The 27802-nt window shown below is 36.3% G+C and overlaps 2 long non-coding RNA genes across 2 annotated transcripts in view; both read right to left on the reverse strand.

Annotated features, from left to right (window-relative positions):
- Positions 1 to 5172, reverse strand: part of LOC118160278 — a 117994-nt gene extending 112822 nt beyond the window's left edge. Inside the window, exon 1 of the long non-coding RNA XR_004747397.1 lies at positions 5078 to 5172. This is a non-coding gene — a long non-coding RNA (uncharacterized LOC118160278). The remainder of the gene's footprint in view (positions 1 to 5077) is intronic.
- Positions 5173 to 22496: 17324 nt separating this feature from the next.
- LOC118177438 lies at positions 22497 to 27380 on the reverse strand. Its single transcript, XR_004755796.1, has 2 exons — positions 26405 to 27380; positions 22497 to 22602 (listed from the first exon to the last, which is right to left on the reverse strand). It is a non-coding gene; the product is annotated as an uncharacterized LOC118177438 (long non-coding RNA).
- Between the last annotated feature and the right edge of the window lie 422 nt (positions 27381 to 27802).

Genomic DNA, 27802 nt, shown 5'->3' on the forward strand with positions numbered 1-27802 from the left:
CAGAGAGGGAAAAAAAAAAAAAAAAAAAAAAAAGGAAAATCATGCATGCAGAGATAACCATCAGGAAGGGCATTTTTAAACTCTTCTTTTGTTTTTCTTTAACTTCTTGTTCAAATGCAATTTATTTTAATTTTTAAGTAGGCACAATCAGTTTTTAGAGTCCATAGACTGTTGCTTTAAAACAAAAAATTAAGTTATTGACTACACACATCTAGAATAATAAATCACACCTCTAATATTTTCAATCAACAACACTCAGCCCTCATTCCAGACATGTTTTTGGTTATATCATAGCTCTTGAAAGTCTGTTTATTGGTATATATTGAAGTAAGATGCCAGGTTCAGAACATCTGGTGGAAAGATACTGAAAGGTATGTTTTCCATAATCTTGAGGAAAAGATCATTTGAGTCAGGTTCTGCTTGTGGGATTGGAATAGGGATCTCAGCCTTTAATGAGTTTAGCTATTGATGAACAGCTACTAGAACGGGACAGGAACACCCACACATATAAGGCAGCAGGTGGCAAAAGTAAGTTATTATTTCTTCTTGTACTGAAGAAAAAATATAAGTGCAATCTCCTTTACTTTGGTTTACTTATTTAATAAGGTGTTGATTTTACATACTGTAAATCCAAAAAGGAACAGGTGTTGTATTGTCTGGGTGAAAAAAAAAAAAAAAAAATGGCAAGAATTTTCTAAACTTTTTTTTTTAAGGGGCCAAGAGAAGATGGAAGATGGAAAGAAGGAAAAAGATTAAATTCATACGGAGTCATAATTGTTCTTCATATACACAGTAAGCAGAGATCTTTAAACAGAAGCTGCCTTTACAGATTCCCTGGGGTGATCCACCAGTAGACTCACGTGGTCCAATACCTCATCTGGAAAACACCTAAAGCTTGCTGCTGCTGTTGTCCTGCAAAATATTCAAAGGATGATTTCAGACTGAAAAGCCAGCACAAAGAACCTTACCCTTCATCTTCTATCACTGATCCAACTAGAAGCATCTGCTCATACTGTCTGCCAGTCTGTTCTGCAGACCTAGTAAAAATGTACAGCTGAAGAGACAGACTTAATTTCAAATGCCTTAAATCATAGCCAGACTGCTAGCTGGCATAGTATGAAAGAGTTTGCCCACTCCCTTTCTGTTTACATATAAAAAAGCAATCGTATTGCCTGTCATTAATTGGACAGAGCGACCTTGAGTGTTTGTGATTTTGTTTCTGTTCCCTTTTAATGTGTGTACTGGATAAAACAATGGTGCACATTATGGTGCAGAGTGAGCCTTGGCCACGATGAGTTCTCTAGATTGTTAAAATACTACATCACAGTTGCATAGTCCATGATAGGCTGAATCACTCTTCTACCCTGCACCTTTCCAGCATGTGTAAGAAGAACTGTTAAATTGCTATCAGCAAACGAAATTTATGCTATTCCTACAAGCATTTTAACACATCTTCCAGTCCTTGGAAGTATTGCATGAGTGCTGTACCACTGCAGCTGGAAGGCTGAGCAAGGCTCCTTCCAGAATATTAGCTTTCTGAGGAACAGCAGCACATCACTTGTGAAGTATATAACCTGAAATATAATAACATGACACCAGCCACTGGTACAGAGTCCTTTTCCAGATGTGAACACAAGGTATGAAACCACATACCTTGCTCTTAAATGCTTATAAGGACATTGGCCTCTGTGTCCCTTAACTTTTAATGAACTTTATGAATGACGATGGTTTCATATAAGTCTCCTGTGTGGGGGAAAATTGCATCTGATGAACTAAGAAGATCCCCACAAAGATAATGATCGTGTGTGTAAGCCATAAACAGTACTACACACATATATCCACAAAATACTGAAATATAAATATATGAACACATACAGCCCTAGTGTTACAGCTTCTCAGAGAGCATTCACAACTAATAAAATAGTCACGCAGAGTCTATTTGAGACGTCTTCTCTGTGCTTTCACTGAGACTTTCTCTTCTCAAATGGAAACACACTTCAAGAATTTTAAAGCACACCAGCCCCAAATCAAAGGAAAAAAAGTTGTAGCTGAAGTGTTTACCACAAAACCAAAACAGCTATGAGCAACTTGATGTGAGAGAAAGATGGAAATAAGCACCAGTTGCCAAAGATGTGCCAGCTGATGTATGGTGAAAAAGAAGGATTAATGCAAGGCAATGTCAACCCAAGAAACTAACTTTCTGTCTGAGTACTGGGATTTCCTTCTCCTTCTCCTCCCTCCCTCTTCCCCCCCTGCACTTCTTCCCCCTCTTCCTCTTCCCCTTTCCCCTCCCCCCCCATACATGAGTGTGTGTGTGTGCGCGCATTTGTGCACAAATGTGTGTAAGAGAGATTGGGCAAGGTTGACTGTGAATTTCCAAATTATATTGTATTAACTGTAGAATCTGTTGGGTAAAAGGGAGAACAATTTGAGTTTATAATCTCTGAAGATGTGCATTTAAATTCAAGTCAAAGGTTATTTCTTGGCTTTAAAGTTTTCCATTGCTACATCTGAAAGGAGAAAGTTTTGACAACTGATATTTAGAGCTTTAAGCAAAGAATAAAATGACAGTGAATAAATGTCTCTGAATATAACACTGCAGGGGTCCTCCTCACAGACAGAAAGATACCTAAATACCAGCTCTAGGCCACAAGTTCTTTTCTAGTATTTTGTCTGTTTTTTGCTGAAATGTATCCTCTCTAAAAAAGGAAATTCAATATCTTCAACTTAGTTTTAGGAAATACAATGAACTACATTAATAATATTGAAAAACACCAAAAGCAACCATCCCATCTTATGAATCTGAAGGACCAAAAGAAATCCTGAGGGCAAAGTTTGGAACTGTTTGACCTTCAATTAGCCAATCTTTAATCTTCTGAATTGAAAAAAAAAATATTGTGGAATTATTTTGTTGAAATCCATCTTCTTCCATGAAGAATATTAGTAATGTCACATCAAAATCTATTTTTTTCCAATGGAAACAAGGAAAAAAAAAACTTCTCCCTCCCTTCTTTCATTACTTAAAAATCAACAGGTGTAGCTCTCCTCATTGATCAGCTACTGTTGGCATTCACACTGATGAGGGAAGGAAGCAAGGTCTCTCAATTATTCACTCATCATGTTAAACAACATAGCTTCCCGACTCCTACAGAAAACAGATGATGAATGAAAGGCAAACTAGTTAGGCTGTTTATTCCAATTCATGAAAATTAAGACAGGAAGAGTAAATGTACTATTTCGGGTAATAGCAAAAGTGTCAAATACTGGATGGGAGGTTTTCTTCTGAGATCCAAACAGAAGTTTTAGAGTTATTATTATATTCTATTACAAGACTTCTGAATCTTAAGGCATTCTCAGAAGCTGATTTGTCTTTTTTCAGCTTCTGCCTTTGCCCCTAGTTGCAAGTATCCTACATAAGACAACAGCTCTTCCCTTTCCTTTGGCAGTGTTAGTCACTAAGACCAGGATTGCCATCAGATCTGCAATGCTGAGATCCAAGCTTGCTTTGCTGATGATAGGATTTTTCATTGTACTTTTTTCAGAGGTGCCTAGATAGTGCCAAATACTACTGGGGAGAATTTCCCACTTGTGCCAATTCCATTTATCCTGTTCCCACTCTCATACCATTTCACAGCAGGGAAGGCAGAGGGAGCCATTAACTCTATCTATAAAATCTAATTCTATAGAGACAGACTACGTAAGAGACCTCAGTGGCACCCTGCAGCCTTTTTCCCCGCCTCTCCCAGGATTTAACTGCCTGTGCTCAAGGCTAGCCTTGGCAATGGTGCTACTGGGCAACCATGGATCTGCTGCTGGAAAAAGAGCTGTGAAAAAGAGCTGTAAAAAACCTGTCTCTGCCAATCAGCTTGGGAGCTATGTTTAAGTTCCAGCCCAAGGTCCTTGCCTGACCTAGGCTATGTGTATGCCTGCGCCTTGCTGATCCTCACCCACCTGCCCTGGTGTGACCTCACTACCACCAGCCCAGGTTTTGCCAAGTCCCTGACCCGAGTGAGGGACATTCATTGTGAGCAGTGAATACAAGAAGGAGATGGAGCAGCAGAGGGCAGCACACTCAATGCTGAGGATACCTCTTCAGTCCTCAAAAGTGCAGAAAAAGACAGGGAAGTGCTTTTAAAAACCCTGCTACAAGACTCTGCTGTCTAGCTAGCTCTAACCAGGATGAGCAGAAATATGCAGAGCATACTCAAAGTATGTGACAGTTTTAATTTAGAAACTTCAGCTCTATAATTTCTATCAAGTATGTTCTTGAATAATAATTGTGGATGATAAAGACTGTTACACCCGGGGCTAAGCATAGGTCAGCTGTGTGTGGTGGAAGGGAGGAATAACGGCTGAGGTGCAGACCTGAGTGAAGCACAGGGTAATAAATGGCTTAGCTGCTGATTTCCTTGCTTTTTGTGCTTTGCATTGGTGGGATACAAAGTCCAGTGCATTTCAATCACAGTTGATGACATTTTTGGATGAGCTGTTTTATATTTACATTTCAAAGCTTATAGACAGTTAAAATTAAGGTTGCATCAATATGATCAACAGTCAAGACTCAGGAAATGAAAACCTACTTCTACTAATTGAACTTAGCCAAGCTATGCATCCCATCCTTTAATCATTGTTATTAGTAGTATTTAACTATAGACAGCATACAGAAGACAATGTATCTTACAAAAAAGTCAATTTCTTTCAAGCAGAGCAAAAGAAGTGGTAATATAAGTGTTACCATCATACAAGAAAAAAAAAAAAAAAAGGCAAAAAAAAAAAAGCTGTTTGTGTGAAGTAGCTTAGCAAGTGTTTCCATGAGAACCTTCACTTTTCTTCACTTTTTCATTTCCTGACTTTAGCATCAAAAAAAATTACTTTTATTAGGTAAACTAATACAAAAGTTATGAGCTCTCCCAATTTTATTTGTTACTCTTCCGTGATGCAGACAACCATCACCACAGGCAAGACTGCTAACCCCCAGCGTTCGCTCAAACATCATATAAACCCACAACTTCCCCCAGTTCCTGTAAATAATGAAGAGGGGGCTTGCAACCACACAAAAATACCTACCACATCATACCTTCATAAAAGGAGTGTCAAATCTTGTATTCTTTCCAAAGAACTTGAAGGAGAAGGGGAGGAGACTTCCACACTTGCTTTAGTTCCAGCTTCTAGTGCATCTCTAAAAGAGGAGTGATTTGAGAACAAGCTATAACGTCCATTTCTAAGTACCACCAGAATTTTGCTGATTCAATACAAGAAATCATCTGTGAATGACTACAGCACAGGCAACCTAGGTCTGTACAATGATTTAGTCATAGGGAGCAGTGAAAGCCAGACTACCTAAAATTCTTTATATCACCCTTATTATAATGGTATATGATTGCCTTAGAACTATAACTTACTGTAATTCCCACTTCCTATACCACATGATAAGGTAACATTAAAAGTTACTTTTTTATTTATTAAAAAAAAAAAAAAAAAAAAAAAAGTATTTTAACCCAGTTTGCTAGCTGGACAGATTTATGCAGTCAATACTATCTGCTCTGTCATCCTGCTTGCTGCTCTCATTAATCACTTCCTAAATTGTTAGTTTTGGTGAAAATTAACTTAGAGGTCAACGGGTTAAACACAGTGTTCCCACAGGTATTGTCAAAAGAGATTTCTGGTGAAAGGGAGAGCCCTCCAATAAACAAACTTAGAGAGAGACATGCTATAGCGTGAACATAAAACCAGAGAAGCCAACATGGGAAACAGCTCAGACAAAAAACCTATCACTGTTTCAATCAGAGTTTGCATCTTTCTAAGGCTCCAAAGTAAAATTAAGCCCAAGATCAAATCAGCAGAAGAGATTTCATTAGTACAAGTGCTGAAGGAACTACTTGCTTTTATTATTTCTGTGGGATGTATGAAGAGGAGAAATAGTCTTCTTATGTATAAAATATTGTGTTTATCAAGTAGTTTAAAAGGGATGTAAATAGTAAAATGGTGGTATTCTAAACAATTTTGTATTTCTTTTTTATGTGTTGAAAGGATATAAATTTTGCCATACCATTGACTTTGTAATGGTATTTCATTAAACAGCAAGGAAGGATATTGCTATTCTGTTTCCTCTTTCTTGCCAGTTCCTGTGTGCCAAAAAAAAAAAAAAAAAAAAAGCAGAACGAAATATGTGAAGGCACTATTCATATTCATACAAATTAATAATAGACTTCTATGCACTGAATGTAGACTGATGCTTGCATTAGAATCCAAATCTTAAAAAAAAAAAAAAAAAAAAAAAAAAAGCTGTTTGTTGCAAAGTATACAGCTGAAACTACTTAAAAAGCATAAGAACCACACATGTTCTACAAAATATTCTCCTTATTTTAGTCACTTATCTTTCTTAACAGTTTTGTTAATCGTTACGAGGAATGCTACTGCCCTGGCCTCCATGTGGTAGCATAAGGATCACAGCTTTTTAAGGTTATCGCAGAGGTAATTAAACATTCAAAGACATTAACATTTCTATACCTGAATTTTGCAGACATTAAAAAATGGCACATTGCAAGGAAGATTTTAATGAACCCATCTAATTTGAAGCTTCTTTCTTACTTTTTTCACCAAAATGCTAGTGAAAAGCTAGAAAAAACAGTATATATAGGAATATTTTCATGATTTATAGTATCTTCACTTACATCCACTTGGAGGGTGGGATTTTTCAAGCTTAAGTTATAACTGCACTTGGACTATATATCAAGAAAACTCATAGGAAGCAAATCAAACTTCCAAATGAAGAACAATATTGCCTGTCAACAAAACCAGACTTGACAGATTTTATAGATGCACACAGATTTGCAGAAAACAGAGGATAGATCTGAACTAGAAAACAACTCTCATAAAAATAAAATATATATTGTTAATTCCATTTAGTTAAACAGTTTTAAATGGTGCTTGTTAGCAATTAACATTACTTCATTTTCAGTCATTGAAAGAAATTTGCATATTATCATAACAGAATATACACACAGCATTGTTTTCTCCTCAGAAAGCAAGAGAATAAATGGAATAGGCAGTCTGCAGTGCAGACACTATGCCTCCTTCAACCTTATTAAACTTCCACAGTGAAGAACAACCCTAAAGCACAGAGCAGACTAATTGTACCAAGCATAATTTCCAAGGCTGTGATGTTTCTTTACAAGGCTGTGGCCATGCTCGAGGAAGCTCCACACCAGGCTGCTGCTGCTCACATCTGACTCTTGTGCATGTTTCACATCAGCAGCTCCTCAGTTAGGGTCCATGTGCTGTAAGACAGGATGCATTTAGAAATGGGGTCACAAACCCACTGGATATTCAACTGCCACAGGTGAATCACAACCCAGATGTGTGTCATGAGCCTCTGAGAGGGAAACTTTGGGTACTGTTGTTCTGGACATAAAAAGTAGGGTAGTAGTCAGGAGGGATGTGGGCCTAATGGGACAGCAGCAGGTGGTACACAATTCCTTCATTACAAAAGGCAAAAAAGATGGAGGGAAAAATCTACTGTAGAACTTGGTTCATTTTCTCAGAAACTTCCCTTTTTTGTTTAACTGTGTGCCCAAAAGTACAATATTTCTTTTTGTAGCATTCCTGCTGTAACACACCATAAGAATTTTTTTTTTTTTTTTTTTTTGTCTGCTTTTCCTTCATTGGCTTGATTTGGACAGACTGAACTGCCTTACTCAGATGGCACTACTATGGTACAAATTTTGTCTTCCCTATGAAGGTAGAACCAAATCCATAAACAGCGATACGTTTCAAAAGTTGATTCAAGGTACTGAGTAAAACCACCTCTAGCCCCTAAAAGTCACAGATCATCATTTAGACATCAAAGCATTTCAGTTTTTAATTACAGAAGGAACCAACAAGGCATGTATATCTGGAGGCAGTGCAGTGGTCTCCAGGTTGCTGCTCATTATCAGCAAGGAGGCTGCAGGATCCCTCCCAGTGCCAGGCACAATCTGTATAATGAATGATGGAGGGTATTGGCAGACACCTTGGAACTGCCATAACTTTACCACAAAGGCTGCTGTCATCCAAGGGACAGCGGCTTAGATGACAGTGGCAGGGACCAAGATTTACCCATCTGACTTTGGAAACAAAACTGAAAGAGATTTCAGAGTGTTTTGAGACTGACTCACCCAAAACAGAAGGATGTGGTAGGAGTAAAATATGCTAATGTAGCAACCTTTTTATTTGTATGTAGATGCACAAAATGAAAGGCATAAAGGCATTGGAAAGCACCTGAAATATTTCTCCCTATAAAATATTTATGACTGATCTAATCTTACATTAAATGTTTCTTAATAATGGCAAACATCTGAGGCATTACACGCAGTGAATTGCTAGGGAGTGCTATGAAACTAAATGCTTAAAATGTAGAAATTACCTTTAAGTCATCTCATTTGAGGAAATAATGAAATAGAAGATGTTCTATTCATTATTTTATATAGGTTTTATTATATTAAACAATGTGGTTTGGTTTATATAACAAAAGCATCCTAATTAGACTCCTTCTTAAATAGATACAAGTTTATTAGTTAATGTATCCTGGGTAAACCATTCCAGCTAATGCAGCTATCACAGATAATGCCATGTTTTAATTCTTGCTAGTTGCTAGAGGAGTTATTTATATGCACAGCATGGAAGCTTATACTCATGCTTCTTTGACTGCACATGAAAATAAAGGACATTCAAGTAAAGGGAGAGAGGAGAAAATTAACAATTTTAAATATCAAACCAACCTACATTTTCAATGAGAGAGAAGACAAATAGATGGACATGGCATGATAAATAAAAGATGTATTTTAGCATTTCCCAGTTTTAGTTGACAATTTTCTTTATCTCTCTCAAGGAGACAACAAGGAATGCTTTGTTTTCAAAAACTGGCACAATACTTAGAAGCCAGAATTTAGTATTTAATTGCGATAATTGACTATTAATATTCTAATGCATGCTAAAACATTAGAAGCTCTTCCCTACCTTTTCTCATTCCCAAATGTGACTTTCTATATGACAGAGATAAATTGTCCAAACAGAGATAAATTTGTCCAAACTCCCTTCCTTCCAACTCCTTTCTGTCATTGCCTATACTGCAAACTCACAGGTATTAAAATAAAAGATGAAGACTAAGGAAGTATATAAGAGATCAGTCAGTAATCAGTCCCCACTCTTATCCCAGGGAGAAGTCTTAGTTCTCTGTGAAAAAACTGATTTAAATTCTCAACATATTTCTACATTTCCTCATATAAGCATTCTGATTTTTGTCATCTTTTAACACTGCTTTGGCCTGATTTCTGAAGAAATTATGCTTAATGAGATTGTGCTTTTTCTATGTACAGTGATTTTCAACTCGTTGGCCAAATTCCACCAAATCTGAGAGTGGGAGAGTGATCTCATGATCAAAAAACATATATTACAAGTACCTCATGTTTTCGGTAGCTTACTGTAGTAAGCACAGTAAGCACACCTCAGAATACAAACCGACCTCTGAAAAGCAATACCTGCCGAAATTCAACAGTAAGCCTGACAAAACACTCCAAAGAGCAGGTTTTGTGTTGAGTTACTTTCATTTCCCCTTTTTTTTTTTTTTTTCCTTTTAATGAAAAATAGCATTAGTGAAATTGCAACAATTAACAAAATAGTAAGATGCTAGCTTTTCAACTAGAATTTTAAAGACAAAAACTTACCCGGGCATTCTGAAGTAACTGTTCAAGTTTCAGCATATATGTGCTATTACTTATTCATGAAATAAGTATTACATATCATATTAATATTTATATAATATATATTATGTTGTATATAATGTAAATAAAGATGTACATTTTAATATGTACGTGTCTATAGATGGATAGCTACACACACACACACACACACACAAATAAATATATATGCCAGTTGAAACATTCTTTCTTGACCAAAGGACATCTCTTCTCCCAAGCACCAAGTGATAAGAGAGAGGAAATGGCCTGAAGTTGCACCAGGGGAGGTTTAGGTTGGATATTAGGAAAAAAATTAATCACTGAAAGGGTTGTGAAGTATTGTGAAGGCTCCCCAGAGAAGCAGTTGAGTCACTATCCCTGGAGGTCTGCAAAAAATGTGTAGATGTAGAGCTTAGGGACATGGTTTAATGGCAGACTTGTCAGTGCTAGGTTATAGGTTGGAACAGATTATCTTAGAGGTCTTTTCCAACCTAAATGATTGTTTTTTGTACTATATGTACTGTATGTTTGTACTATAATGTAGCAGTTCAGCATTTGTAGAAACAATCACATTTTTGAAAACACTGCAAAAGGAAGCTTAAATTCAACAACAAAATAGAGAACTATCATGTGTTCCTGGCAAAAATAAAAATAAAAACCCCATACCCCTCAGCAATGAATTCTCCTATGAAATTAAACATGCATCGTTCTGATACATACAAAAATCCAGGAATTTTAATAGTTTACAATATAAAATGTTCACAGGGAAATGTAATAAACAAGTGCATACAAGCCACAGAACCAAGTGAATAAGGGAAAGCAAAATCAGTCCTATTCCACACCAACAGGATGCTTTTAAATTATCACTCACCAGTTTCAGAAGCAAGCATTTTATTGTCAGTTCAAGGATCAATTACTTTTCTACATTGCCCTTAGATATAACATAATACTGGCCAGCTCTCTGAAGCTATTCAGTGGCCTCAGGTAGGCAACTCCCTTCTTTGCCCTCTTGACATACTGTAATCACACTGTGTCCTCTCTATTTAATTGTAGTCCATATAAAAGATAATAACTTTCTCAGTTATTACAGCACAGAAAACATTCTTACATTTTACACCAATTTGAAGGAAAAAAAAAATAATAATGTGTACCATATTTTATTTAGGTATAATATATAGATGAATACAATGATATAAAGACTTCAAAAATCCAGGCTACAATATCTGAAGCAGGTATACAACGACAGTTACCTAACAAAATTTCCCTACTCCCTCAGCCCCCTCTTTAAAAAATAAAAAATAAAAAATATTGTCCCCCAAAGACTTTAAACTCCTATTCAAGGAAGTGGCAAGTTCATATGTGTAGAATGCATAGATTTCATTCCTTAAGACTTAGTATACACCTTATGTATCACTTGATCAGCAAAAGGTTATATTTTACAAAATTTCTCGAGAGTATTTAATGACTTCTTGAAAGATTTGATGTAGGCATGCATAAGAAGATTTTGTTTGTTTGTTACAGTTTATTCAAATGTTCCAACTCTTACATTTTCTGAGAGTTTAGGACAAGAATAGGATGCCTCTTGTGAGACAAAGAAAGAAAAATAAAATCTGTCCAGTTTAAGTTTGGTTTATGGAGCTCTGAGAACATAAAGTAAAATATATTTTTAAATAGCAAAGCATCTCTGTGTATAACCTGTTTTTAAAATAAATAAATAAATAAGAAAGCAACTACAACAAACACACCATAAGAGTACTGCAACCAAACAAAATATTGTGGAATAGATTTCCCAATCTATCCCTCCTGAGCACTGCAAACACTTTCCAGCTCTAACCTGAAAGGTTATTAGAGTCTTTTTATGAAGTAGCTCTTGAAGCAAGATTCCTTGACAATATGACATACAAGGGTATGTCATAACAAAAGTTAAATTTTGAGACTGCCTATGGTAACAGCTGAAGATAAGCCAGATGGTCTAGAACAAATAAGCCAACTTTAGTCCAGTTCCTGAACCATACCTGCATGCCCATCATTGTTTAAAACTGCTGAATCACTGCTTTCCATCTGTTTGCATTCCCATTTTTTCATACTAAGTAATGTCTTTTCACACTCGTACTTGGTAGCTTCAGACTGGAACTAGATGAAAGCTCCTCCAAAAGCTATTACATTTTTGGCATATATGAAGCCATAAAAAACTAATGGCCTCACAATCAGAACCAAATGTTGTTATTCCAGCTTAATTTCTAGAGTAGGGACATTCATCAGAATGTGTATGAGTTCACTGAAGAAAACACTATGGGGGAGAATTGTCCGTATTTATTTTCTTGACAGATCACTGCAAGCTATGTCAAGCCATAGTGTTTATGTCCATCAGTACATACTTTTTAGAAAATATTTCTGGCTATTTCAATAGTAAATTGTAATTCAAATCTATGGAAAAGTATATCTTAGGAAGATCAGATCATCTTTCTGCCAGTTAGTTCATATGATAACTTGCTAACCACCAAGATTTTGTTATTCTAAGCGGCGTGTTAATTTTAAAGACTGAGATCATGAAAACTTTCCATGAGTAATATAAAACATGTGCATTTCTTTAGAATTAGACAAACATGACTAACTCTTTTGATTCAAAGCCCACTTGTAAGGAAATATGGTTTGCTGTAAAGCGCGTTAAGTAATAATAAAGAACAAAAAATGCTAAAACTGAAACATTTGCTCAGTGTCTCATCTCCTCTTCAGTTTCCTCCTCCTCCTTATAATTGCATAGTACAACAGACTTAAATAATGATAAGGGTTATTATCACTTTTAGTATATGAGGTTATAATTTAGCAACAGTACCACTCTGTTGAAATTCAAGATATTTAGTCAATAAATAAATTCAGCTAAATGAAACATCTTTTCTTATGAAAATAGTATTAGCAGGCATACTATCCAATTATGAATCATGGGTTACCCATTTTAAATAGATTTCCAAAGGTTGTAATGTTGGTACAGAAAAAGTATCACCGTGATCTTTTATTCATCGCTAAAAAAATAAAATCAGGGTCATATAATAAAAAGTTTCTAATAAAGGAAAATAAATATACATTATGAGCACCCTTACCCTTCCTTGGCCAATGCATTTCTTCTTGTTTTTTCTTATATGGACAAGTCTAAAGCAATGTTCCTCCTTAATCCCTCTGTCTCTTTTGATCACTTTTTCCTAGACTGAAAAATAGCAAAAGTAATGAACCAAAAATAAAATTAAAAGCATAAATTAAACATCAAAGATTTATTTAAAATAAATTTATTCATTCATCACTACAAATTTGTCATTACTGTTTCAATATGGACTAGAATTTTACACCTTGTGGTCAATGAATCACAAAATAGATTGTCAGAAATACTGTCTGAAATATGAATCCACTGAAAAAAAAAAAAAAAAAATGCTTGAAAATACCTGACATAATTTAACAGAATCAAAATTGGCTGGATATACCTCTGAAAAGTCTCTGCTTCTCTTTCTCAATTCATAACTGGCTTTCTCCTATATGACCATTTCATAGAAATAGCTTCAGACTTCTACATTTGAAAATACTGTACATTTTTAGGTAAGCCAAATTACTTATATGTAAATGTTTTACCCTGTAATACGAACTAATAACAAAACAGTAAGCTTTCCCTCACACTGAAACCATCTCTTCAGAAAATTCAGGAGGCCCATTGGCATGAAATCAATGAGGTGCTAAACATGATGCTGTATGAAGGAAGACGTTACTGTTGAAGACACAAACTCTTGTCATGAAGACCCACCCTAAAATTATTTTTTTTGTGGTTGCAGTTCAAAATAGAATTAATAAAGGACTTAAAAATCAATTTCTGTGTGTACTCCAGTTGAAAATAATAATCTCTAGACACACACCTGAACTTTGATCGGCCTGAATTCTTTTGTTCCATAGAAAAGCTCATTAAAGCTAACGCTGGATATAGCAATTTGCAATGATTCTCCTACCAGCTTGGCTGACTTCGCTAGACTATTCCCTTAGACCTACTTCTAGGGTAACTGGACAAAAACAGGTTAACAGAGTGCTGCTCTTTGATGGCATTTTTGACCAATGTGTTTTTTGCTCTGTCCATGGCTGGGCTATTCTTTTATTTAAATCTTCCTTTTATGAAATGATGATAATAAAATAATCCAACCCCAAAATCAGAGCAGGTATGTTAAGACTGAAAAGGGCAAAAACTATCCATCTAGCACAATATACTTCCTACTACCAACAATGATTAAAACCAGAATATTTAGCAACTTTTGAATTTCTTCTTATCCTTATAGTTATCACAAAAAATAAAAATAAAAATAAAAATAATAAAATTAAATTAAATTAAAAGATCACAAGCTAACTTGCTTGTGATAATCTAATATACTAAATGAGAAAAGAATCTGTGTAGACTGTTTTCCCCTCTAAGAATAAGAAAAATAGATCGAAACATGTCTGGAATTATTTTTCATTAAGCCAAAATTCAGAAGGAATGAAACAGCAGCTACATTCATATTGAAAAATAACAGAGTCCAGACTCAAAGCATCCAACTGTGGCTTCTTTAAAAAAACTGACAGTCTCCAACACAGAATTCATGAGTTTCATAAACAATATCTCACCTTTATTTCAGCCAGTGAAGAAGAGAAGCTAGTGAGAGGAGACTATGAACTGACTGAAAAAAAAATAATAATAATAATAATTAGAAAAAGTTGCAGTCACTGTACCAGAAAGATGGCGATACACCAGGATTGAACCAACTCTGTCTCTAGATGTCAACACATGGAAGGATGTGCTATTTGCAACTTGAAATGGGTGATGTGTGACTACTGTCAGAAAAAGAGCTGATGGCTAGGTAGAAGGAAGAGGAAATAAACAATTGCACAGCTAGTACAAGGGACATCAACGCTTCAAGCTTGCTTTACCACATTTCTTCCTTTCTCTCCCACTGCATTCAGACCCTGTATTCATATAAAAACCCAGCACAGGGTGGTCCAAAACATTTGCCAGACAGAGAATCAGGAAAGGTTTGGATGGGGTTTTGTTTCCTCGGTGAACCCAATGGGTAGCAATTTCCAGTATTTCAGATGTAGGGTTGAAGGAAATAAGATTAAGGTTGATTTGAAAGTCTAAGAGGCAAGCTAGGAATGAGTATCCCACTGCAGCTTTCAGCCCATTTTCAGAAGCAAAGACATCCAGTAAGTCTCTACCCTGAGAGCCATGGGACTGTAAATATCACAGCAATTTGAAATCATCATGGGTTTCCATTTAGTATTCCAACATCGTGAGTAGAACATGATATTTACCAGTGATTGATATCTGAGGAACGTAATCTGTCTTACACCAGATTATTTATTTATACATGAGAAGTCCTGCAGCTCTGCCTGGAGACAGTGGGTATGCCCTGTGAAATGGAACGGATTCATATGCCCTGTACTCAGTGTCAAACTGTGACCTCATATCTAAAATTCATTAGACAGTTAATCTTCACTCAAACTTACAGCCAAAACAATGGCTTATTGATGGTAGGAAAAGAATGTTGCCAGGAACTCCTGTCTCCTTCTCCTAGTGCAGGTTCCTTCATGGCTCAGATTCTTCCAATTCCTTCTTCAGTTGTCTTGCTCATAAAAAGAACTGGCAGTTTTTTTAACAAATATTCTCAATGCCCACTGCCATATTTGCAAACAAACCAGATGGTGAACCTGGAAAAAAAAAAAATAAATAAAAATAAAAAAATAAAAAAAATAAAAAGAAATGTATAAGTATGCTGAAAATCAATCCTTACTCTTTTGCTTGAACTAAAGACTAAAGCATATTTGCAGCTTAGTGTGACATTCATTATTTAGAAGAAAGGAAAGTGAGAGAATATAATTTATTGGTATCTATGGCCAATAGTATTTCAAAATTATTAGCTGTTCAGAGGGCATCTGCATCCATTCTGAATATTAAAAGCTTGTTCTTCAAAATACTATGACTTTCAAATTAAGGGATGATTCCTCAGTGCTAAGGAAAAAGTAAATTGCACTAGTGGAAAGGATTCATCCTCAATTTTCCATTCCTTTGGTGAAAGTCTCTAACAAGGAATTCCTATACGTGCCTTCTCAGCATATAAAAGAGCAATATCCACATAGATTTTGTTGAGGATTATGTTCTTAATGTTTATAAAAATTCTTCAACAATTAAAATTATTGTATAGATTGATACTCATATATCTCACATTATTCTTCCATTCAGAGTTCAGCAGCTTGCAGATCTGAAAGACAGGCAAGTCTTTTGTTTCTGTATCATAGTTACTGTGATAGACTAGGAGAATCTCCCTGGAATAAACAAATAAGTTAGCTAATTAATAAAAGTTTTTATCTTAAAATACCTCAGACTTCAGAAACACACCAGTCTACCTGAACTCACATTAATATATTTAGCACCTATGAAATTACCACCAAGCTCCTTCAGGGCATGCTGCTGTATGGGGTATCTTTATATGCACATCTTCAGGCAAGGACATGATCTCCCTGTGATTGATAGAGGCACTTAGCACAACGGAATCATAATCAAGACCAGGGTCCTCTGGAGAAATAAGAACAAATAATAATGACAGTAATGCTTTAATATCCTACTAAGCAAGAATTATCTCTGCTTTCTTGTAATTTAACATTTTTTTCCCTGTTATTTATATCCATGAGATGCTAAGGCTAACTAGTATCCAGACCACATTGGTCTGCTGCAGAACACCAGCCATAATTAAACAGCAGCATAATGGAACAGCATTCAACAAGTCTGGGTTTTGTGTGGTGTTTGTTGTGGGTGTTTGTTTTTCTTTTTCTTTTTTTTTTTTCAAATATCCGAATATTTTTAAAGTTGACAAGCTTACCGATGAAACAGAAAGCAGAAGCTTGAAAGAGCAAAGGAAGATTTTATCATTCCAAGAAAGCAATAGTCCCAGCATTTCAGGCCACTGCTTCCTGAAAATTGATGCATTTGTGAATTCTGGGGGCAAAGAAAGACTATAAAAACCTGCAGAAAATTTTTGTGGTTGGAGGCATATGAAATGTGTTGTTGTGGGTCAGTGGGGAATGTCAGATGAAAAGACAGTGGAGAAAGGCTGGGCAAGGGAGATGGATTTAGAACAGGAGGTGAATTGCTGGGGGAGGGGGATAAGCAGTTAATACTGATGCAAAGGGATTTGCACTTCTCTCAGCCCTGTGTTCATTCTGCAGTTTATGGACATGAGAGGCTGGAAAAAATGAAGCTTATTATACCTTCTGTTGCTAAACACTTGGAACAGAAGGGAAAAGGGGAGAGAAAAAAAAAAAAAAAAAAAAAAAGCAATATAAATGGACAGTGTAGTCTCTCTCATACATGCATTAGTAAATAGAGGGAATGCAAGAACAGTGTGTCTGACCAGATACATAATAAGACATTATTTGCTGCCCCCCTCCTACTCTGAGGTCCATAAGACACATGCCATTCCCCTAACCCCTGCAAAATGCAAATGGGATATAATGTTTCAAGAAGATGAGCTCTCCTGACCTTCCAAAATAAAAGCATACCAACTAAGCAGATAAATATTATATTGCAAGGAATATAACTATGGTAAACAATTATGTTGATGTAATGCAATTTGTAATCTTATTTTTTGCTTTCCAAACATGTTTGTTCAGAATCTGTAATAAACAACCTAATGTTCTTTCATCAGAAAGTGCAAATCAACCAAGTTAGTTACAAACTATTCTAAGAACACTTAATAGCATCCGGGTTCAGTAACTGATTTTCTATTTTAAGCAGGAAGAGAGGTACAGCACAAACAGTCTGCATGATAAAAGCCTGACAGCAAAAACTCCACACATACCAAAGAAAACAACGTGTCTATGACAGCTACAACAGGAGCAATTTTCAGCTTCTTACACTACTCATGCAAAGCACTTTGCAGTCATCCCTCTTGCATAAATCTGTAAGTTGTAATTTTGCGTTCCAATGGATCAGTTTGTATGCTCTGTATCTGCAAATGAGCCAGATAATACAGAATGTGAGAAGTGATTTGTGCTATCAGTGACATCAGGAGTTTTGCAGCTGTAGTTATTAACAGATATTTTTTCATCCAGCAGCATCGACTAAAATCAATCATTCTGATAACTAGGCATGGCATGAGCTGTCCGCCCTGTCATTTCAATCTGATTAATCACACATACACAGACCTTTACCTTAAAGGAGCAATTGTTCACATTTAATCACAAAGATACATTCAAGCATACCATCGCAGATTACTAAATTTAAGTGCAATTTATGTCTTATATTTTGGCAAATGCAGTTATGATAATATGGCTTTGGCATATAGATATATTGTTTCATTCGTTTTACAAACATTAAAATCCAAGGTAATGTATTGTACTTTGAATCATTTATCACATGAGATTTGCAGCTTTTGAAGCTTCCATTATACACATATCTTTATCTGCAGATTTATCCTAATAATCCAGGTACAGATAAATTATTAGTTATTATGTCTTCTTCAGACAGTGCTTGCCAGGCAGTATCATCATCATAATAGTTGAAACTCAACTTCATTTTACCTGAACATTCTACATTCTATTCTATTATGCTATTAACTGGTCTTCTTTTGTTTCAATTTTCCTTAACCTTGGAACAAAGTACAGTTCTTCCATTTAGAGTTATGCCAGAGTTCTTCTCCTTTAAGAAAATAAAAATAATTTAAAAAAAAAAAAAATCATACAACAGAGCCCTTATATAAGCATAAAACTCTGCAAGTCAAAGCAGACTGCGCTAGTGAAAACAGTGCTGTGTGAAAAAACAGTTAAATCTAAGAACTATCAAATTGGTAACAATTTGACTGCTACATCCTACATATACTTCTTGATTAGACCTGAGTGCACAAAAGCATTCAAGTGTCCTAAAGTCCATCACTGTTCAGCAAACCACACATGCATATGCTTCACTTTCCCTGCAGAAGCCAATGAAATATAAGACTGTGCTAAAAATTGAGTATAACCTAAATGTTCTGCAGATTCGAGTGGAGAAAACCATAACCTTTTGCTCTGCTGCTAAAGTGAAGTAATAAGTAGTAGACAACTGCATTTGTGTTTTGTGTAAACACCAGGTGACTCCTTACACTTTCAGTTAATTTAAAGGTATAAATTCACCAGTATTTTCCAATTTGATCTGTTTTTCTGAAGGGTCAGACCCATATGCTAGGAATTCTTCTTTATTTGGTATTTCTACGCTATATAATACTTGTGCTTTATAATATGTAGTTTTTCAAAGACTGTTGTACCCGAACCTACATATGAATTGCCTGATTAATAGGCTTGTAGATTGAAATAAATACATTTTTAAAATGTTTTAAATATTTTATTCAAATAAGGCAAAATATTATAAGTTAAAAATAAAGCAAAATGTATATAAACCGGATCTTTGTTTCAATTGTAGACCAATGAGCAGGAAGACCCCAGAAGACAGGCTTCAGTTCTGACTTCTGCCCAACTGGGCGCTCAGAAAATGGTGGGTTGGATAGGCTGATGAGCAACTAAACACTTGCAGGAGAGGAGAAAACATTCTTCTGCCAAGGAATTCAGAAAAGAAAAGGCAAAGTGTTGGAAGCAACCAGAGAGTTGTTTATGTATAAATAAATTGCAGAGACAGATTCATGAACAGAGTGCAAGTAATTTCTCAGAACTTCACAGTGCATTTATTTTCTCAGTCCTAAAGTGGGGTATTGAAAGATACCGCTTTCTTCCACGTCACACACCAACATTATAATATTTCCAAAGGTTCAATCACCACTCAGTAAAATAAGCGTTCCTTAAAATACTGACTTTCCAAAACAAAGCTGACTTTCCAGAACATGCCTCTTCATCACATCCTGAAGAATTTTTTAGAGCAAGCATTACTAATTTATTGTATCCACACAATTTAATAGCAGAACATCATCACCTTTGGTCATGATTTTGCAATGCATCTTCATTGAGTAGAAAACAGCTATAGAAAACAGCTACACAGCAGCCTATGTTTTACATAGGGTATCTTATGTGGATACACTACAGCAAACACTGAAGTGAGGATTTTTGTACATACAACCATATATGAATTACGAATCTAGAAAATACAACCACAGATCAGAACATTAGTCCATCTAGTACGTAGCCCATCTCCGTAGCTGCTAACATCTAAGGAAAGTGCACAATACCTGTCATTAAGTGAATGAGGTTAATACCTTCCAAATCACAGGTTTCATCCACACCATTGTCTTCAATAGCCAGTCATCAACAGTTCTCTGCTGATTTTCAGAGCTCTTTTTAAATCATATTGTATTTTTGACCTTCCCTAAACAGTAGAGATGAGTTTCACAGTTTAAATTCTGTAGTTTGGAAAATCCAAACCAAAAGCAATGTCTTTTTTATTTATTTTTTCTCTTCTCTAGGCCTACTAGCTAAAGATAACATTGTATTCCCCTGGTTTTTACAGAGGACGATGAACAAGTAGTCCCTACTTACAACCCCTGAGGCAACCATCTTTGTATTCAGCTCAACCACAATACTTCCCAGGTACATACTTCTTCTACACTTAAAAATGCTAATCTGACTAGCCTACCATCATCTAGAAAGTCATCTAGGTATACTTTGTAGTTGTTGTTTTTTCCCCTCAAGAGAATTCGATAAATAAATTGGTTTTTAAAAATCTGAAATTCCAAATAAATTAGAATTATGTTTCTCTCTTAAAAAACTATGTTAACTGTTCTCCAGTGTATCACATTTATTGGTTAGCTTATTTTCAGTACTATACCACAACAGATCTCTGAAAGAACAGCTAACCACAAGCTCTCCATCAAAATCACCTTTTTGAAAACAAGAAATTTCAGCCTTCGTGATTTATCCTTTTAAATATGAGAGCTTTTGAGCTCAAATTTTTCCTGTACTCCAACATTTTTGTGTGAAATAGGCTGATACAGTATTGCAGTGAGCATTTCAAATGTGATCCCTATCTCTGATTTAGAAAGGCTTGCTAACAGGCCTTCTTTATTCTCATCCATTGTGTCTTACGTATCTATGACTTTTCACCCTGTAACTAGAACACTGCCCTGCCCTGAGTGATGGCTAAAAGCAAACAGTACAGAATACAGACTTTGTCACCCTTCCCTTTCTCTACTTGAGACCACACTGCTGTCTAGGAGCCTCCTGAGTTAGGGTTTCCTCATATAAAAATTTAAAAACACTGAAATGGCTAATTCTTCTCATCACACAGGAAACATATATATATATTTAATGAAGTAATGCATTTTTAGCCTCTTGGAAAACAAACAAACAAAAAACACAACTTGCCTTTATTATACAAATTCTGTTTAGAGTTGAATGCCGCATGGCATCAGAGAAGCCAGGAACTTCAGTGAGCTTTTTAATGTTTTCCTCCAGGTTATCAAGAGTATACTTCAATAGAAGTGCCAAGGAGGTATTAATTAACTGAATAGGAAGATTTTCTATCTCAACAGACTGATTATCAATTCCCATCCAATAATTTTTTTCCTGTATTTTCCTATGAATAACATTGAACATGGACAAAACAGGACACCAAAGACAGAGCAGTGGCTTGATGGATTATGAAATATGTTACTTAAACTGCAAAGGCTCAAGGGGGATTGAGGCAATTTAGATGGTAATGATTACTATGCTGATTAATTGAATTATACTATGAGAAGTTTTGTTCATTTGTTTTAATATGCTTTAACTGGCCACTGTTTGCACAAGACCAGTTTCTATTGTGTTTGTTTGTTTAAAATTTAATAATAAAAACAAACACTGCATTACATCTTCTCAGCTGTGCTAACCCCTGTGCAACTTCTAACATATGAATAGAATTCCTGCAGGAAGTACTTTTTTTTTTTCTCCTCAGAGAAAAGAAATTTACCAATGAGGCAACAATATTTTCATCAACTGCAATTTGATATGATTCAGTTTGTGGAAGGAAGATATAAATTTGGAAAGGATTTCTGTGTATGGGAAATGTATCAAAAGAATTTTTCAGAAAGCCTAATAAATAATCTCCTAAATTTCTTTGAAGTTCTCTCTGAGAAACTGTGAATGTTATCAACACTGTGTTCAAAATATTCATTAAGTAAGACCTTGCAAGACTATAATGTTTTTTTTTTTCCAACATACTGTTCTGCGTTCTGCGTCAGATTTTGCCATATCCTTGTAAAAAATATATTTAACTTCTTTCAGAAATGGTAGTACATTCAGGAAACCAGAACTGAGTCTGATACAAAAAAGGAAAAAATCTAAAACTACATTTTAAAATAAGGTAATTAATTTTGTGCTTATTGTATCATTACCTCTATGTATATACACAAAGAAACCCTACTAAGGATGGAGTATTAAAAAAAACTCTTAGAAATGTGTGGCATGTTCTAACTGATTTCCACCATCAAATGAGATGTGGATAGCCTGGGTCTGAAAGCATATAGAAACTTTCTTTTTCTTTTTTCCTTTCTAATATGTTTGCAATTATGACATTGCCTAAATTCAGCCCAGAGAACATAACCAAAATCAAAATACTATACATGCAATATATTGCAATATATCAAGAAACATCATGCTGAGTAGGCCTTTCCTTTTAGGTAAGTAGCAGTGATATGGTCATAATTGACATTTTTGTCACGTTGCTGCATAAGTCCCAGTTTGTACTGCATAAATGCACATAAATTCAGCTGCAATACACTGCTCTCTTCCTCTATCTGACATTTTATTTCTGCTCTTTTCCTCTCCATTTCTTCCTTCTGGTGTTTCATCACATGTGAGAATCCAATATTTTTCTTCTGCTTGTTGACAGGAAAAAGAGGTAATGGTGTTTGCAGACTACATGGTCCTAAGCAAATATATAAATAAACATAAATAATCAACAGAACTGCAATCAACATCCATATAAGGTCCTCTAATTTTATTCTGAATATGAAGTATAACTTAAAACACATCATTGCTAATGTTGAAGTAAGAAAAATGAGAAAAAGAAAAATCAGAAGATGATATGAACTAACAGAATCACATGTGATTTACGCTGTACCTGTAGTTTTAATTTTTACAGAGAAGGTGTAACACAGGCCCCATCAACCATATTAAAATTCAAGTCTATCCCTCTAAACATCACACAGTCACTAATCAGAGCTGAAGGGGACTGAGTTTTTCTCACAGTATTCATTCTCAATTTAAAATGACTTAATTCTGAACTATTTTATATTCAAAACACTTTTCTTTATCTGTCATGTAACCCATACAGTTCAAGTACTTAAACAAACAACATCTAATCTAATATTCTCTAAGATTAATTTCAGTAGAGTGGCTGATGAAAAATGGAAAATTTCAGTACTTTATAGGTATATCTAAATCTTTTCCTTCTAGAATGAAATCTGCACAACAGCCACTTTGTTTACAAGATTACTTTTTAATGAGCTGTTACTTATGTATGCAGTAGAACACATTTCACAAAAAAAAAAAAAAAAAAAAAAAAAAAAAAAAGATTTCATCAGAGAACTAGAGAAATCTTGGTACCCTAAACCAAATGATGCTCCTGGCACCACAGCACTCATATACAGCCACAAGTTCATCTCTCACCCATCTGAAACTCTCAGCTAAGCTTTTCCTTTTATAACAGATTCACTGAAGCTGTATCAACTGGATTTTCACCATTTGCTGAATCCCTTGTATTTTAGTGTGTTTCTTTTTCTTTTCTTCTCCATTTTTTTTCACCTCCTGGTAATAAGATTCAGCTCATCTTGTCACAGTTGAATTGCCCAAGATAATCCATGCTTTCCCAGGCCTACTGTGGTTACAAAATGGAATTATCCGAATGCCAGGAGAGATTTTTTTCAAAGTCTTATTCAACCATCTGGACTAATGAGATATTTCATTTTGAAAGTCATATAGAAATTTAAAGCATCTAAGAAGAGAGACAAAACTTATTAGAGCAACATAGAAAGAGACAATACAAAGATTTTAGCTATTTTTAGCATTCCAAAAACAATCAATTCATCATTCATGTATACAGGGCCAAGCCTGAAGAGTCATTTTCCCATCAACTTCAGGAGGCTTTGCGCAGAGCCCATAGAAATGTTATGAGGCCTTTCTTCTGCTTGAACCACAGCAGCACTCAGAAAACATGGCTGCACATGACATGCACAAGAGAGCTTATTCATCAGTGTTTGTTCTGTTTCGGTTTCATTCTGGTTAATTAGAATGACCATTTGTTCAGTAATGTTATGCTATATTTAAAACGGTGTGAGGGCACAGAACAACAAGAGACTCAGCTGATGCTACCAGAGAACAGAACTTCTGAGGAGAGAGACAGCCATGAAAAGAGTTAGGCCCAAACCTCATCCTGCTACATGAGCCCCTAAGCAAAATCCATCTGTTCAGAAAAAGGAGAAGAAACTCACAATGCAGAGCTAGAAGGAAACTAAAGGGACATGTTTACAGGCAATGAATGCATACACCACTTACACTAAGAGTACTAATGTACATTCAGAGCAGGTACCAATGTGCACAGAAGTAGAAGGGCCAGCTTGTCTCTGAATTACCTTTTCAGATGCATTAAAATCTAATTGAATACATCACTCTTCCACCTTTCCCCATATTTATTTCTGGTTCCACTTATACGAAAAGCCAAGGTCCTGAGACAGAGTCTCTCCCTCCTTACTTTTCAACGTTACTTATCACAGAATCACAGAATCACAGAATTTCTAGGTTGGAAGAGACCTCAAGATCGAGTCCAACCTCTAACCTAACACTAACAGTCCCCACTAAACCATATCCCTAAGCTCTACATCTAAACGTCTTTCGAAGACTTCCAGGGATGGTGACTCCACCACCTCCCTGGGCAGCCTGTTCCAATGCCTCACAACCCTTTCAGTAAAGAAGCTCTTCCTAACATCTAACCTAAAACTCCCCTGGCGCAACTTTAGCCCATTCCCCCTCGTCCTGTCACCAGGCACGTGGGAGAACAGGCCAACCCCCACCTCTCTACAGCCTCCTTTAAGGTATCTGTAGAGAGCGATAAGGTCGCCCCTGAGCCTCCTCTTCTCCAGGCTGAATAAGCCCAGCTCCTTCAGCCGCTCCTCGTAGGACTTGTTCTCCAGGCCCCTCACCAGCATCGTCGCCCTTCTTTGGACCCGCTCAAGCACCTCGATGTCCTTCTTGTAGCGAGGGGCCCAAAACTGAACACAGTACTCGAGGTGCGGCCTCACCAGAGCCGAGTACAGGGGGACGATCAAGTGATGCAGGAAGGGAATGGTCAGTAAGATCCTTCTAATTCTGAACTGGGGGCTTCTATGACTTTCTAATTTGTCACTGTGTCCTATAGCATTACCATTTTTGACATGACTCCCTGAAGTCTTTTCTCTTGAAATTCAAATATTTAATCCACCTTCCTTCCTTTATGCTAAGTCTGCTTGGCTACAAAGTACAGTGCTTCCTGAAGCCTGCTACACTGCAGGAGGGCAGCAGCAACCACAGAAAATGTTGCATAAGTTAAATGAAACTTGAAGAAAAATAAATCTTTTTCTCTATCAATTTTTAAGGGGAAAAAAACTAAGAATTCAAAAGTGAGGAAAACAGTGACGTGAGTAATAGCACTTGCTGCTTTTTGAACATGCCTTTTTTCACGTTTCCACCTTTGAGCAATCCAGTCATTATGCTTCTACTGTTCACTGCAGCTACAAAAGCCTCACATTCCTATTGCCTGGCCAAAGGCACAGGCTTGCACGTACACATTGTCTGTACTCACTTTGTCCCATGAATTTGGACACTGGCAATTCTCCCTTCAAAAGCCTACAATCAGAGCTATGCACAGCCTTTCTCACACCAATGGAAATAAATGATCTTAGAGGGTACAAAGCATTTGCAGGAAAGAGTCTCATAACAGCCCATGCTGCTGCCGTCTTATGTACGTTCCTTTAACTCCACCCACAAAAACAGTATATAGAGGCCAAGTTTTCAGCAACATCACATTTATTCCGTACTGAAGGCACTTTTCCTGTTGAGGAAACCTTGCTTTGTTGAGAAACAGCTTCTTTAACCTTCAGTTTCTCACACATTTGCTATACTGATATTGTCTCTTAACAAGCGAGAAATATCTCACTTTGCATCACTCTTCCCTTGTTATTTTGTCTTATAGGATGTCGATTAAATTACCAGCTCAGTCATTGAAAAGCAACTTTGTGAACAGTTGTAATAACAAAAAATAGCTTGCATGCCAGTGTTCCCTCCATATGCATACCAGCGGGGTTTATGTTAGGCTCATAAAAATTGTTGGACTTTTCTCATATATTTTCCACAGAAACTGGGAGAAGATACACATCATCTAGTCCAATAAGAGGAGAAAAAAAAAAAAACTCCACAAGCTGCCTGTTAGCCAATCACACTTTTGATGGCCTTGTTATTTATGCTGCTTTATACTTATCATCAAGGTGGTCTAACCCTGCCGGTGCCATGGGGCTGGTACCAGGTACCTCTACCAGCCACAAAGGGAGGCACATCACAGGAACCTCCCCTAACTGCAAGCGGCAGTGATTAACAGGGACCAGAGCCCAAACATGCATAAGAGTATCAAGAGGCATCTGACAGCTGTTAGATTTCACCACATTTAGGTAACAACGCTTCTCTCTCACTGTCCTTACCTGTGCAAGACCAGAGCAGAGAAGTGATGTGGGCTTGTTAAGCCACATTGACAAGATATATGCATGCCCTTGAAAAAGCCACAGTGCTATTGACGTCAAAAAGCAATGGATTGGGTCCCCTGTCAGAGACAGAAAGCAGACATCTGCTTCACTGCAAATGCAAAGAGGAATCCATTATGTCAAGAATAGTCTTATTTCAAAACAAACATTAACTTTTAAAGTGCTTAAAATTTTTTAACTAATGTATATTTTCTTCAAAGTCTCTTGATTTCCTGTGTTAAATAACAATGAATGTTCAAATAATGAATTTTATGATTTCTTATTATTTTATTGTTTGATTTTATTAAGGTTGCTTGATACTTTCCCTGTGCTTCTTTCCCCTTCTATGCATTTCTCTCCCCTGCTGTGTGCATCTGTTGTGTCTCTCTCACACTTGCTCTCTCCCTGCTGTGTACATCCACTATTTCTCCCCACTACTCCTATATACGTTTGCCATCTATCTCTCTCCCCCTCCTGCTGTGTGTATTCACTGCTGCTCCCCTCCCCCAGTACAGGCATCCATCGTGCATCTTCCTCTGCTTCTGCTATGCACGAGTCTTTTCTCAGTAACTCCTACACGCATTCATGAACACCCTCCTCTGTCTGCCTGTCTTTCCCCATGCCCTCTTCTCCTTTTACAGTTCCCCTTTGTGCATCCCTTAGCCTTGCTTATCTTTATCCTTTTCTTCTTTCCATCTTTTGATATACCAGTTTCTTCTCTCTCCTTATCTGCACCATCCTTCTCTCAGTCTCTTTGTACCGTTCCTCCTCCAATTCTCTCTGATCTGTTCTTGTAAATTGATTCTGCAGGAAAAACGTTCTGCTCTCATTTGCAGAGATGTGCAAGTCCGTGTTGCAAACCATTCAGCACTGTGTCAAATCTAATGGTAGTCAGTTTAATTTGCAGAAGAATCCTCGGTCCTACAACAGACACACAAGCTAAATTCTCCCAAACACTTTACCTATCCTTTTTTTTTTTTTTCCCTCATATTACTGCATTATTAAGCTTAGTTCCATGTAAAGCACAGTAGTTAAGGTGCTGTGTATACCTGTCAGTTTCTTATCTGCAAAAGAAAAAGATCTGTTGCTGTTCTAAGTTTGATTACTGTTGTGGTTTGGGTCAGGACAAACTTAAAATATGCATTAATTATCATTAAAAAAAAAAGGATACATATTTTTGGTTGTTTATTGCCTCTGTGAAAGAATGCTCACTAATGCATAGGACAGTACAAAACTGTAGAAACATGGTTCTCTCTATTTCCCTTGTCCTTGCTGGGAAGAGGAAAACTTGTCACAAGTCAAAGAGGAATAAGGTATTATTAGCACTGCCTTTGGACAAGCAAACTTAGTCCCAGGCAC

Source organism: Oxyura jamaicensis, chromosome 1 (assembly GCF_011077185.1).
Source record: "Oxyura jamaicensis isolate SHBP4307 breed ruddy duck chromosome 1, BPBGC_Ojam_1.0, whole genome shotgun sequence".
In the NCBI taxonomy this organism is placed as follows: Eukaryota; Metazoa; Chordata; class Aves; order Anseriformes; family Anatidae; genus Oxyura; species Oxyura jamaicensis.